General features: G+C 52.0%; 1 protein-coding gene and 1 pseudogene across 2 annotated transcripts in view; one reads left to right on the forward strand and one right to left on the reverse strand.

The window, feature by feature from the left end:
• Positions 1 to 14,111, forward strand: part of AGTPBP1 (ATP/GTP binding carboxypeptidase 1) — a 1,069,504-nt gene that overhangs the window by 70,014 nt on the left and 985,379 nt on the right. The gene's annotated exons all lie outside the window — the stretch shown is intronic.
• Positions 1,429 to 1,580, reverse strand: LOC144820912 (5.8S ribosomal RNA; annotated as a pseudogene).

Genomic DNA, 14,111 nt, shown 5'->3' on the forward strand with positions numbered 1-14,111 from the left:
TGCACTATTCTAGTATACCCTTGTAGCCTCTCCTTCTGTATATCCGTTTCCAGTCCCTGCCTTGCTTCCCATTTCCTTGTTTCCAGTTCTTGTTTGCTGTCTTTCTTTTCTGCTGTCTTACTTCTGTTACCTTGTATGTTTGTTACCTGCTTTCTGCCAAGTGTGCCCTGTGATTTCCTTCCTTTCCTGTTAAGCACTCCTCCTTGCTAGCTCCTTGTCTATTGTGCTTGTGTTTAGTTATACCCCCTTGCTGTTACTGCCTTGCGTGTTCCTGTTTGATCGCCAGGATCCGTGGGCACAGCTGACTACCTAGGTGGTGTTTCTTGTTCACTGTGAGTATTGTCTTTGAGTTACATTTATAACATCACTATAGGTATAAGCTCCACAGACCCTGCCTTTGCATGCATATCCTACATGTGGGTATTTGCAGTCAGTATCTGTAACAGCAATTGCGGGTAAGAAACTTACTGAGCTTCAGTCTTACCATGTGGAGCTCCTGAGTGCTTTACCCCACACCCCCCTTTATTGTTAATGTTGTATTATATATATGTCTTGCACGTCCGTCCTGGGTGTAGTTAGTCTGAATGCTAAATTGCCTTGTGAGTGCCCTTCCTTTCTGAGTCTTACCCATCTTGTTCACTTGTACAGGCTTCCGCTTTGGATCCCTTTTTCTCCTCTGACTCCCTGTATGATCCTGGGCAGCACTGTACTCCTCCTTTCTGTGTTTGTCTTCTACCCCGTTCCCTGTCCTTGTCCAAGTCCCTGACTGTGTTCCCCACATAGTCCCGGACAGTCCCTGACATTGGGCCCCCTGAGCGACGCCGGGAAGTCAGTCTTCTGTATGCCACATTTCCCGCGCCCGCTGCCAGGCAGGGATTCAGCACTAGGCTCTTCCTCTTCACTCGCCGTTACTGGGGGAATCCTGGTTAGCTTCTTTTCCTCCGCTTAGTACTATGCTTAAATTCAGCCATGTCTGATCTGAGGTCGTAGTCGGAAGAAAATTCCGGAGCGTTAAGAGGGAGCCGGGGAAGGCCAGCCCCCGCCCAGAGCAAGGACCTGGCATCCTGGCAGCATGCTTCCTCTTTCCCCGGATTGCATCTGGAAGGGTTTTTCCCTCGCCAGGAAGACGGCCGCGGAGGTGGGCGCCCGAGGCAGGTGCGTGCGGGCAGCCGGTGGGACACCACAGACAGCCACGCGCGGCACGCAGCCAGCCACCCCGGGACGGGCCTGGGGCGGACCGGTCGCCAGACCCCTTCTCAGGGCCAGGCGTGCTGGCGGCGTTTCTCTGCAGTAGGACCCGGCAAGGGAACCTGCCACAGGCGAGTGAGGGGGGGTCTGAACTTGTGGGGGGATGAAGGGGAAGCGGAGCTAACCCTGCAACGGCCCCAGCCGCATCCCGGGGAAGCCCCGGGGCGATTGACGATCGAGCGACCCTCAGACAGGCATAGCCCCAGGAGGAACCGGGGGCAGCAAGGTGCGTTTGAATTGTCGATGATCAATATGTCCTGCTTCACACTAATTCTCTCAGCTAGCTGTGTTTTTCATCGACATAGGAGCCGAGTGATCCGCCGCCAAGTCACAGGCAACTTTTCGAAATCGTTCGCCCAGAGAGGTGGGAGGAAGGTGACATCAACCTCGCTGCGAGACGGACCGGGCGCCCCGTTCAAGGCTTCCCTTCTGAGAGTCAGACTGCACCGTTGGAAATAAAAAAACGTTACTAGGCTCTCGGCCCGGGAGTCCACTCCCACCCATCCACCCGGGGGCAAGGGAGGGGGCTCCCAGAGCAACGGGAGCAGGCAGACCCACAGCCGCCGGTCCTTTCCAGGGTAACCCGGGAGGGATCACGAGAGTCTTCAAACCCCTTGGCCCGGCTGCACGGGACCGGGTCGAACCGGGTACTTGGCAACGAGGCAGGGTAGCCCTACCTGCACATCAGCCGAGCGGTACCAAGCCGTGCCAGCGGGCAGGCAATCATCCCACCTGCCCCGTCAGCCGGGTCGGAGGCACCACAAGGGAAGAGCCAGGCGGCTCCCCATCCCGCACTCCTCCCACCGAGAGTAGTTGGAGTCCCCTCGCAGGCCCTCGGCCCCTTCTCTTACAGGTCGCCCTGCCACATGAGAAGGGCTACTACTCGGTCACCCGGAACCCGGTCGGGCTGGGACTCGGGCGCGGGAGGGCCCACCCGGCGCCAGGGCCTTTTCGAGGGAGGGTGGGTACCAGCCCCGGGATGCACTGTCATTCAGTCCCCCCCCCCCCCACCCCCCCCCCCTCCACCGCTGGGGAGGGGGGTCGTGCTGGGTGAGCTTGGGTTCAGTCTCGGAGAGGGACAGGGGTGGGTGCCGTCCCCCCATCCCCGGTCCCTTACGCATCGGTCAGGCCCTCCCTGGGGAAAGGCCCGCCAATGTCCTGATCCTCACCCGAGCACCCCAAGCGGTCACGGACCGCTCCGCCAGCCGGGGCGCTCCAAGGCAGGGCCGGGCCCTGTGCCTACAGTTTGTGCTTGCAGAAGGTGGCTTCGGGCTGGCACCATCAATCGCTTGGGCCGCTCCGCTGTTAATGATCCTTCCGCAGGTTCACCTACTGTTAGAAATGGGGATTTCTGGTTGGCTAAGGCTTGCGCCAAAGCCAGGCAGAAACCACCACTCTAGTCAGGGCAAGGAAGTCACCCGCCAAAGATAGCCCCTGCTCACCCCCTTGGTAGCTTGGCACGAGCAGTCAGGCTTATCTCGGAGGCAAGGTGTAAAGCGTTTGCGTGCGCCCTCAGCAACAACATCCAAGGCCCACCACAAAAGAAACTCCACACAAGGTTATATATAAAAATAGCCTTTGTATTATACCAAACACATTAGATAATAAACACACAATTTATACTGTGCCACTGGCACGTGCGGAATTTACAGGGGATTATATACACAGGACAGGGCCACATGGACCACTGTCAGGAATAAGCACTTGGTAGAAATAGCACTTAGTAGAAACAGCACTTAGAACATAGAATAAGTGTAGCACCAAATAACAAGTTTAGCACACAACCAGTAACCACTGGTAAAAGGTAGGAACACACTACGCAACCCTAACCACCTTAGGCATATATCACGCAGGTAACCATGAACTCACTAGCATAACTATACTAGGTAAAACAACCTCCTAAGCTTAAACACACATTTAGAGGTATACGCATAAAAGCATTGCATATGATATAACAATCACATTAGGCAGGTAATCACATTACTGACCCTCGGCCAACTTGGCCTCTCAGGGACCCACAGGCCCAATGTCCAGAATGTCTGGGCTGGCTGCGCAGGCAGCCAAAGAAGAATGCGCAAGGGCCAAAACGTAGTAGCTGCCCACTAAGTGCTGGGCAGCTGGGGAACTGAGCCTGGCACCAGCGTGCCTCCTGGCTCTCCTGTGGGGCTCAACGACACAGCTGTGCCCCAAAATCACGTGGGAGCCTTGCAGGCTCTAAGAATAAAACAACTGGGCCCTCACGAGCCTCGTGGATCTAAACAACAATGCCACCACACTGGGGGAGCGGCCCGCTGCCAACCGGGGCCGCTCTACCCTCTAAAATGCCCCCGGAATTGTGGGAGCCTCGTGGGCTCTGGCTGAAATAATGCCCCCGGAATGTAGGAGCCTCTCTGGCTCGAAATACAAATGCCCTCGCGCGTTGGAGCCTCTCGGGCTCTCAATCAGCACCTGCCCCACGTTGGAGCCGCGGGGCTCTGAAGTACAAAAATGCCCCTTGACGTCGGAGCGGCCCGCTATCAAGTGGGGCCGCTCAAGGAACCAGTCGAACAACCCCGAGACCCTTCCTTACCAGTCTGCTCCTGGGCGGGGGCTTCTCGGGGGAGCTTTCCTCATCGGGCTCCTCTGGCGGCCGGTACACGATGGCGGGGCTCTTGTCGAGATTCCTTCTCTGGGTTGGGGCGGGGGCAGGCACAACAATGTGCCTCGTGCCCCCCCCCCCCCGCAGGAAAAGGCCGCAGGCTTCTACTTCGGGCAGCGCGGGGCTCTCTTCCAACACCGGAGCTCCGCCTGCACCTTCAGCCACTCTCTACTCCTCGCGCCGCGGCTGCGGGGGCGGGACTTCCGGCCTCTTCTCCTCGGGACAGGAGCACGGGGTGGACTCCCGTCCGCTTCCTGTCTGCGCAGAAGCACTTCCGGGTTGTCGCAGGCAGCGCGGCGGCCTGGGGGGGGGGAAGGGTGAGCGGCTCTCTCTATTCACCACCGGGGCAGACCCATCCTGACTCCTGGAGCCAGGCACACCAGCCAGCTCCAGCCAATCACAAGCCAGACAGTCATATCACCTTTACTACACAGACATGCCAATTCCTAGAAGTGGCACTTCCACACCAGACACAATAAATCCGCTGGGCTGTTGCCGACCCCGGCAGGGCCGATCTGAGGACCTCACTAAACCATCCCATCGGTAGTAGCGACGGGCGGTGTGTACAATGGACAGGGACTTAATCAACGCGGGGTAAGAGGCCCGCCGATGTCCCGATCCTCACCCGAGCACCCCATGTGGCAGCGGACCGCTCCGCCGGGCGGGGCGCTCAAGGGCAGGGCCGGGACCTGTGCCTACAGTGTGTGCTTGCAGGAGGCAGCTGAGGGCTTTGGGCTGACGCCATCAGATGCCCAGCCGTCTCCCCCGGGAGGGGGGGGCGGGCCGAGGTGCAGCCTGAGCGAGACGAAGGGGTGCCGGAGCCTGGCAGCAGCGGAACCCCTCGGAACGGTCGTTCCGAGCTGCTGTGGAAATGTGCTCGGCTGTGATGGGTAGGTCACAGATCAGGAACACGGGCTGATAGAGCTACATCTCATGGCTCTCCCCTGATGTTCATTTACCGCCGAACACTCATGTGGTAAATAACCCCGACCTTTAGGCAGAGGATATTACTACAGAGGTAATCATAACTAATAGTGCTTGCATTACACACATGACACCTGCATGTTGTTGAATGACTGCATACTCCATATTTTTATGATGAATCGCGGATAATTCCTTGTGCAAGAAACATGTTGACCATGTTTATATCCAACCTCATCTAGTGCCACCATACCTAACCAGGTGGTACTTAGTAAGTTGGTTTCACGTTTTTAACTGTAGAGGGAGACCCCCAGAATAAAGTTGCTCTTTTGGTACCCCCTACTACATTTTAATCACCTTCCAATCTATTTGCTCCTTTTCCCACATACCCGCACTTCACCATAAGGCAGTTGGAATAAAAGATCTCCGGTAAAGAGCCCCTCTTTGAGGTGAGCCCGTCGGGGATTACACCGCCTTCCCGACGAGGAGCAACGCCGATGATGAAGCATGACACCCATTCGGGTGTGTGAGGCAAATATGTCCAACAAAATGGATGCCCAAGGGTACCACATGTACACCCTCGGTCACGCCTAATACACATCACTTTTTCTACCAGGAACGGTTCAGCTACCCACTTTGTTTACACGGAGAAGGGTGACGGCATGGCACGCTGGGCCTACAGACCTGCTGGGCAGCAGGATCCGAGGGCCTAACGCCACCCGACCCCTTCCGCTCGGGTCAGACCACTGGGGGGCACGAGCTGCTGGGGCCGCTCAGCCTTCGCTCTGCTGGGTAAGGTGAAGGGCCTACCGCCAGGCGGCAGGCCCTCACTCGAGTCAGACGGTCAATGCGGGGTGGAAGCTCTTTGCTTGAAACAACAGCCAAGGCTGACCAAGCAGTCCATCCCTAAACGGACCGAGAGTGCCCAATCGATCGGTGTACCGCCGGGGCCGCCCCTGGCAGGCCGCCCTGCACAGGGGATGCCAGCTTCGCGTCCCTGCCTGCTCCCAGGGCGAGCAGGCTCGAAGGAAAGGCCCATCAGGAAGGGGCTGAGAGGCAGGCACAGACCTGGGCCCCTGGGGGGCCACGGCGGGCGGGCCCGGGTGCTGCCTTCCCATGTCTCGGTACAAAAGGTGGTGATGGAGGGAGCATCTGAATAATCAAACACTCACACCCAGTCAAAAGATCTGGGTTTAATCCATCACCGTTCTTTAGCCCACTCTGCCACCCCAGTTCAGACATGGCCATATGCAAATCAGTCTGACCCTATGCCTCATGGGAACAGTCCAGCCCGAACTGCCAAGCCATGCCTTCCCTGGACCGGAAACAAGCTTCCGAGGACCGGTTTGTGGCATTGCAGCCGTCTTCAGCCCGGCTTGCTTGAATCCAGTGGCAAAGTGAGCAAAGGACTCACGTTTGAGCATACCCTGCCACACTTATGGCGGCCAAAGCGGTACAAAAGGGGGTGGTGATGGACGGAGCATCTGAATCAATCAAACACTCACACCCAGTCAAAAGATCTGGGTTTAATCCATCACCGTTCTTTAGCCCACTCTGCCACCCCAGTTCAGACATGGCCTTATGCAAATCAGTCTGACCCTGTGCCTCATGGGAACAGTCCAGCCCAAACTGCCAAGCCATGCCTTCCCTGGACCGGAAACAAGCTTCCGAGGACCGGTTTCCTTCCTTCCCTGGTCTCAGCATCGCCGGACCTCACGGAGGTCTGACTGAACAAACTAGAAGAAGAAGGCCCATCAGGAATGGGCTAAGAGGCAGGTGCGTACCCGGGCCCCTGGGGGCCCCGGCAGGCGGGCCCGAGTGATGCCTTCCCCCGTCTCAGCATCGTCGGACCTCACGGAGGTCTAACTGAGAAAACTTTGAGAAAAAGGACCATCGGGAAGGGGCTGAGAGGCAGGTGCATACCCGGGCCCCTGGGGGCCCCCGCGGGCGGGCCCGTGTGCTGCCTTCCCCCTTTTCTGCATCGCCGGACCTCACGGAGGTCTGACTGAGCAAACTCGGAGAAAAAGGACCATCAGGAAGGGGCTGAGAGGCAGGTCCGTACCCAGGCCCCTTGGGGCCCCAAGCGGGCAGGCCCGGGTTCTGCCTTCGCCTGTTTCAGAATCGCTGGACCTCACGGAGGTCTGACTGACCCTCTCCCTAGTAATTAGGAGGGAAATTGACCCCCTTTCTTGTAATCCGTGCACACGAGGTGGCAGAGGGGACCCAAGGCGCAAAGGTACCCGACCTCCTGGAGCCCTGGCTGGGATCCGTGAGGCAAATGAGCCCTCATCGGGACTTCCAGGGCAGCCTGCCATCTGGTCGCCCCATTGGAAAGCATTGCGTGCGACCAGATGGCCGAGGGGAAAGGTGCGACCAGATAGCTGGGACCGAAAAGACTCCCAACTGCTCGCCCCAAGCCAAGCCATAGCGGTAGGGCTCCAGCCTGCCCTTACAGGGCTCTGGGGCTCTGCACCAGGGACCCTTGTCCGGGCAGATGGACACTTGGCAGGCCGCAGGACGGGCCCTCCCACACCCCAGGCTCTGACCGAAACCCAGGCCCCGGGGCCAGTCCCTGCTTCTCAACCCATCCAGGCCGGGGAGATCGGGGAGCCTGTCTGGGCACAAGGGACCCCTGTCACAGGCACACGGACCCTCAGGACGTGCAATCTTTTTCCACACATTTTTCCCACAACTCAATGAAAGTGGCATAATGGAATTTCCGCCCAGACCTAGTTCTCAGCTACCCGTGCCCCTCTCCAATTGTAGGTACCCCAGGCCTGGACCCAGCTCGCCCACTCCAAACGCCGGCACTGAGTAGGAATATACATGCAGTCCACGCTCAGCATCCTAATACATCTCCATATGTTTGTATGTAGTAGCAAAGGAAACAGAAGTATGGGAAGAGTACAATTCTGGGACAAGTTTCGGACCTGTTGAGGATTTTTGGAATAATGGGCTAGATGGGTAGAATCAGTCTACATAGTTGGACTTGCACGCCCGATAAGCTGGTAGGGCCTTAGTCATATTTGCTGAGGCGTTTCTTGAATAAATTATTTCTTGTCGCCTTTGCATCATTGAGTGCTGAACTTGCATCAGTGCACTTCCTCTGGGCTATTTCTATAAGCCACCCGTCAAACCCCCTGGGGACACCCTTGACCCCCCTTTTTTATTTAACAGGTTGAATGCACTTTCTAGTTTAGACGCACAGAATTGACAATCATCACTTACGTTAGACCCACAGCATCACCAGTCCCACCAGTCTGACCTGGTGGCCCCATCTGCCACTTTAATATCATGTCTTAATGCCAATGATAAGTTACCTGGATCTATGATGGTTCCCGCCCCTATTATGATATTACCTCCAAATGCTAATGAAACGCTAGCCCTAACTGAAAGCTGCTTTGAAGCAGACTTGAATATCTTAAGCTGGAATGTTGCAGGGCTGCAGTCTAAGCTTGGGGACCATGATTGGGTGTGTCTAGTCAAGGACCAGGTTGGACTCATGTTCCAGGAGACTTGGGCCACTAATGATTTGCATATTGAAGGGTTTCATTGCATCAGTGTAGCGGCATCCCATCGTAAACCGGGACGCCCATCGGGGGTACTTTTTATTAGGATTAATATAGCAGCTGGGGGTAGTTTTAAGGTACTTCCAACCAATAGCTCTAATTACCAAGTTGTACTTTATAAAAGACGAGTTTCTTTTTACTTGGTAAATTTTTACAATAATGATTTCCAATCCATTCCTAATAGCAATTTTATTGTGCTTTTCGATTTTATTTCTAACCTAGATTGTCAGCAAGATTTGGGTAAAATCACCGGTTTAATATTAGGGGGAGATTTTAATGCGAAGTTTAATGATTCATATAATGGCACAGAGATATTTAATTCATGTCCTGCCTCCCGCAGGGGTGCTGAGTTGACTGTATTTTTGGGTTCACATGATTTGGTTAATGTGATGGACCAGATGTATCCACTAAATGTTATCAGTCACCAGCCTCCAACATATAGAGGCAGTGGCCATTCTTCTACAATAGATTTTGTTTTTATCTCATCTGCACTCATTGCACATTTTCTTGCTGCAGAGGTAATTGCTACGGTACATGGGGATCATAATCCTATTAAACTAGCATTAAAATTGGCACCCGACCCATGTTTTTAGTAGAATGTGGGGCAAAAGATATAACGCCATCGTTCAATAATTTGAGATTAATATGGAGGGGTGTCAATATTGATGCACTGTTTAAATTACTAGTGAAGGATAATTTACCCCTTATTTACTCATGTTTGTCTTCCCAAATACCTCACACAGAGGTAGTTAATGATTTCTCTGCACTGTGTAGGGGCTCTAAAACTTTACTGTCGAAGCCTGCTTCTTTTTGGAAGCAGAGCCCCAGATGGTTTGACGATAAATGTTCACTGGCGAACAGGAACTTACGTAGGGCCCTTTCAGCTACTCCTAGGTGTGCTTCAGATGTAAAATTGGCAAGGCAGGATTATAAAGCAGCAGTTGCCAACAGGAGGGGAGCTCTTTTAAATGACTGATGAGAATTATTATCCCAGGTAGCTACAAATAAAAAGGGTAAAATGTTTTGGTCTAATGTAAGGGATCTTCATTCGACTGAACGGCTACTAACCCCCATTAGCTGTACCATATCCAGCGAATCCTGGGAAAATCATTTTTCCAATATGTATGCAACTTCTTCATTAGTGATGGACCAGCACGAATCTGGCCCATCTATTGATATCCAGATGACACTTCCTGAAGTAGTAGAGGCCATTCATCAGAGTGCTGGGAATAAGGCCCCGGGCCCAGATGGGTTACCCATAGATCTGATTAAATCGAACCCTGACTTCTGGGCCCCGCTCCTCCTGAATGTTGTTAATAACCTGCAGAATGCTCTGTTGCCTAGTACCTGGGCCAAGAGTGTCATTGTCCCCATGTACAAAAAGGGGGATAGGTCAAAGCCCAGTAATTATAGGGCGATTTCCTTGATCGATAACACCCTCAAAATCCTGGGCAGGGTCTTATATAATAGGATCCTGGAGTGGTGTGGGGAATGCAATATTTTAGAGTCTTGCCAGTTAGGCTTCCGTAGCAAGGTTGGTACTACCGAACAATGTCTTAATCTTAATCTTGTAATCGGTAAGTACACTATTGCTCGACATTCACCGGTCTACCTGGCCTTTATGGATTTATCATCCGATCTTGTGAATAGGTCCAGGTTGTGGGCTATTTTACTGGCTTATGAGTTGGATGAGCCATTAGTTCATTTTCTGTACAAAAGGGGGTGGTGATGGACGGAGCATCTGAACCAATCAAACACTCATATCCTGTCAAAAGATCTGGGTTTGATCCATCACCGTTCTTTAGCCCACTCTGCCACCCCAGTTCAGACATGGCTATATGAAAATCAGTCTGACCCTGTGCCTCATGGGAACAGTCCAGCCCGAACTGCGAAGCCATGCCTTCCCTGGACCGGAAACAAGCTTCCGAGGACCGGTTTCTGGCATTCCAGCCGTCTTCAGCCCGGCTTGCTTGAATCCAGTGGCAAAGTGAGCAAGGGACTCACGTCTGAGCATACCCTGCCACACTTATGGCGGCCATCAATTGTTTATGCATTTGTCACCCCGAGTGGGATGGGATTGCTCAGACGTGAGTCCCATGCTCTCCACACCACTGGAGTCAGGCTATCCAGGCTGATGACGGCTGATAGCCAGAAACCGGTCCTTGGATGCTTGATTCCGGTCCAGGAAAGACATGGCTTCGCAGTTCGGGCTGGACTGTTCCCATGAGGCACAGGGCCAAGGCTGATATGCATATGGCCATGTCTGACCTGGGGTGGGGTGGTGTGGAGTGCAAAAAACGATGGATTTAGGCCCAGATCTCTGTACTGGGGTGAATGTATGACATTGTTCTGCATTCTATCCATCAATTGTTGTTTTTGCATTTGTCACCCCGAGTGGGATGGGTATGCTCAGAGGTGTGGCGCCGCGGCCAGGGCGACTGACGCTGGAATCTGGGGACCACGGTTCGATCCCCGGCTCCGGCGGCAGGTCAGCCCAACACCATGTGACTCTGGGCAATAGCTCGCTTAATCTTCCCGACGGCCCCCCAGCGCCTAGAGACCCTTACGGGTGATTGTGCGCTTTACAAATGTGGACTTTACTTTACTTTACGTGAGTCCCATGCTCTCCACACCACTGGAGTCAAGCTATCCAGGCTGATGACGGCTGATAGCCAGAAACCGGTCCTTGGATGCTTGATTCCGGTACAGGAAAGACATGGCTTGGCAGTTTGGGCTGGACTGTTCCCATGAGGCACAGGGCCAAGGCTGATTTGCATATGGCCATGTCTGACCTGGGGTGGGGTGGTGTGGAGTGCAAAAAACGATGGCTTTGGCCCAGATCTCTGTACTGGGGTGAATGTATGACATTGTTCTGCATTCTGTCCATCAGTTGTTGTTTTTGCATTAGTTCATTTTCTGGCACTTCTCCACAGAGACCTTCAGGCACAGGTAAGGATAGGCAGCAGTGGAGAGGTATTGAGAGCCATTAGGGTCGGAAAGGGGGTCAGGCAGGGTTGCGTCCTGGCCCCCCCTTCTTTTTATTATTTATTTCAACGGCCTGAATAAGTCACTGGTACCGATGACTCATGATGTTCCCATGATTCATGGGAAACCTCTCCCTGTTTTACTCCTCGCTGATGATGCGGTCCTTATAGGCCGCACTCCCAACTCCCTGCGCATTCTTGTACAGTCCTTTGTTAAATATATGGACAGTCTAGACCTGTGTGTTAATTTTAATAAATCGTTTCTTATGTCTTGTGGCCCCAGGAAGCGTCAGCACAGTTCCATTACTGCTGGCATTCAAAAATTGACAAGTACCTGTAAATTCCCTTACTTAGGAATTGTCTTTGTTGCGAACGGCTCCTGGAGTGAGTATCTTACTCACTCCAGGAGCAAGTTCTCAAAGACTATCAATTCCGTTTTTAGCTTTCCTCATCCAAAGAATACAGGTGCTATTTTAGCTATTTTAAATTTTTTAAACTTCAGTGTGCCCCAGTGGCAACGTATGGTGCTGAGATTTGGGGCACCACATATAGTTCCTGCAAACAGCAGGAAGAAAATCGGTTTTGTAGAAAGCGGCTGAGTATCCTAATCTCGTCCCCACAATATATTTGCCACAGGGAATTGAATTTAAATTATATATCTGATTTTATACGTGCCCGTCCTGCCCTTTTCTGGATATCAGTTTGGAAGAACCAGGCAGCCACACTAACACAAAGCATCATAACCGATTCTTTGAAGTGTGAAAGGGGAATGGACATTCCTTGGCTATCCGGAGTGTACCAGAGCTTATGCAGTGCTAATATGGGCTCTATCTTCTTAAACCCTATTGAAGTGGGAAACGTAAACAAAAAAGAACTTAGAACCGCGCTCTATTCATCATATAGCACTGCAAGAACTGTGTCAGAATCCAAGAAATCTTTTGTTTCCAGTTACATGGCCAACGCACGGCACTGCTACCCCTTACCAAGTTACCTCACCTTGCCTATAAGTCGGTGGGAAAGGAGCCTATTATTCCGCCTGAGGGCTGGGACAGTGAAATTTGCATTCTGTTTTCCCATGGGTTATTATTCGAAACTTGATTCACTACCCTGCCCATGTGATGGGGTGAGTGGCCAATCAACCCAGCATTTTTTGTTTTTCTGCAAATTTGACATGAAATATATTAAATGGCTCCTTTTCCCATTTTTCACTAAAAGTAGACCTGTTAGCCTGGCCTCCGCCTATCCAGATATGCTTGCCTTAGAAAATGAAGAACTGATTTTTCTCCTAAGTACTTTTCTGAGAGTTGCTACTAGGGCACGAATGTCAATGCTCATGGATTGAGTTCTAATAATGTATACATAATTCCTAATTATTTCATGGATTAGTTTACACTAGTGATTATTTATGATAAATTCGGTTTTAAATTGCCATTTAAGGATTTTATGTCATTGTGTTTATACAACTAATTCTTGCTATTATATATTGCTAAATTTTGTCTCTTTTAATTACTGCGCACTTTTATGGATACATTGTTTATCCAAATAAAGTTTGTGAACTGAACTGAGTCCTGAACTGCAACATTTAATCTACCCAGCAGTGTTGTGGGTGTCTGTGTATGCTTAACATGCTTACTCAATAATCAGTGTACTCTTTCTCTTACACTATTGTTCGACTTATGTAGTCCTGGGTTCAGGGCTGATCCCCACGTCCCTCAGGAGATCACATGTGCTGTCGTCTGCAGAAAGAAATGATAGACCGCCATGGTTCTAACGTTCACACCATTTGTGGAATGTGATGTCAGTCCAACACTTTCACAATCCTTTTTTTAGGTCTCGGCTATAACGCGCTGAAAGCGCGTTTTCGCCAGAGAACTATTGTCGGCGTCTCAGCAGTCTGAGAACACCGAAGTGAGACAAGACCTGGCCGCGCGCAGTGTTTCCCCATAGGATAACGTTGTGCGTGCGGCCAGGTCTTGTCTCCAGAGCATGCCAATGCAGCCCGGATCGCGACGCGCGCCTGCTGGTATGCAAGGGGAGTCTGCATACCAGCGCGCGGCGCTGATAACACACACATGGCTGCCCCTTCAAGCAGGCTTATTTTCTTCATCCGCCGCCTATGCTGGTAACGTTAAGCCTTTGAAGTTAGTTAAAAAAGTAAATGTATGTACCGGTAAACAAGCATCGGTGTCTCAATTTGAACCGTTCATTGTCCACGTGCCTAACGCGACCTTGAGGGTACAGCAAAGAGCAAACGTTGTTTTATTGACTCGCTGCAACAGGGTCTGCTCGACATAACCTCCTGAGGGGAGTGTGCATAGGTGCCAGCTGTTTTACTTTGATCTGCCGAGCGGCACGTTTCCCATGTGATCACATTTGTTTATTTTTGAGATTGCTCAAAAGTGTAGCGTGTCCTTCTACCGGGTTTTTTATCTTTTATTTTTTATTTGTATACCATCTTACTTTTCGGTGGAAAAATTAGGGTTTGCTACTTCACGAGCTGTACACATTTGTGTAACATTGCAAATTCACCAAGTTTCACCAATGGCAATTGACTAATGCACAATTTTAATATATAAACCGGCACTATTGGCACTGATGCCCATTTGGCCTGAATGCCCTGTTCACAAAGGTCTGTATGTGTCCACATGGTTAGACTTAACTAATGATTAAACGATCAGGGTTAGTTGTAGCTCAGTCATGAAACAGCACACCCTCGTGCTGGAGATATTCTTTAGGCGTTCTCACAATAGA

Source organism: Lissotriton helveticus, chromosome 2_1 (genome assembly GCF_964261635.1).
Source record: "Lissotriton helveticus chromosome 2_1, aLisHel1.1, whole genome shotgun sequence".
NCBI lineage: Eukaryota > Metazoa > Chordata > Amphibia > Caudata > Salamandridae > Lissotriton > Lissotriton helveticus.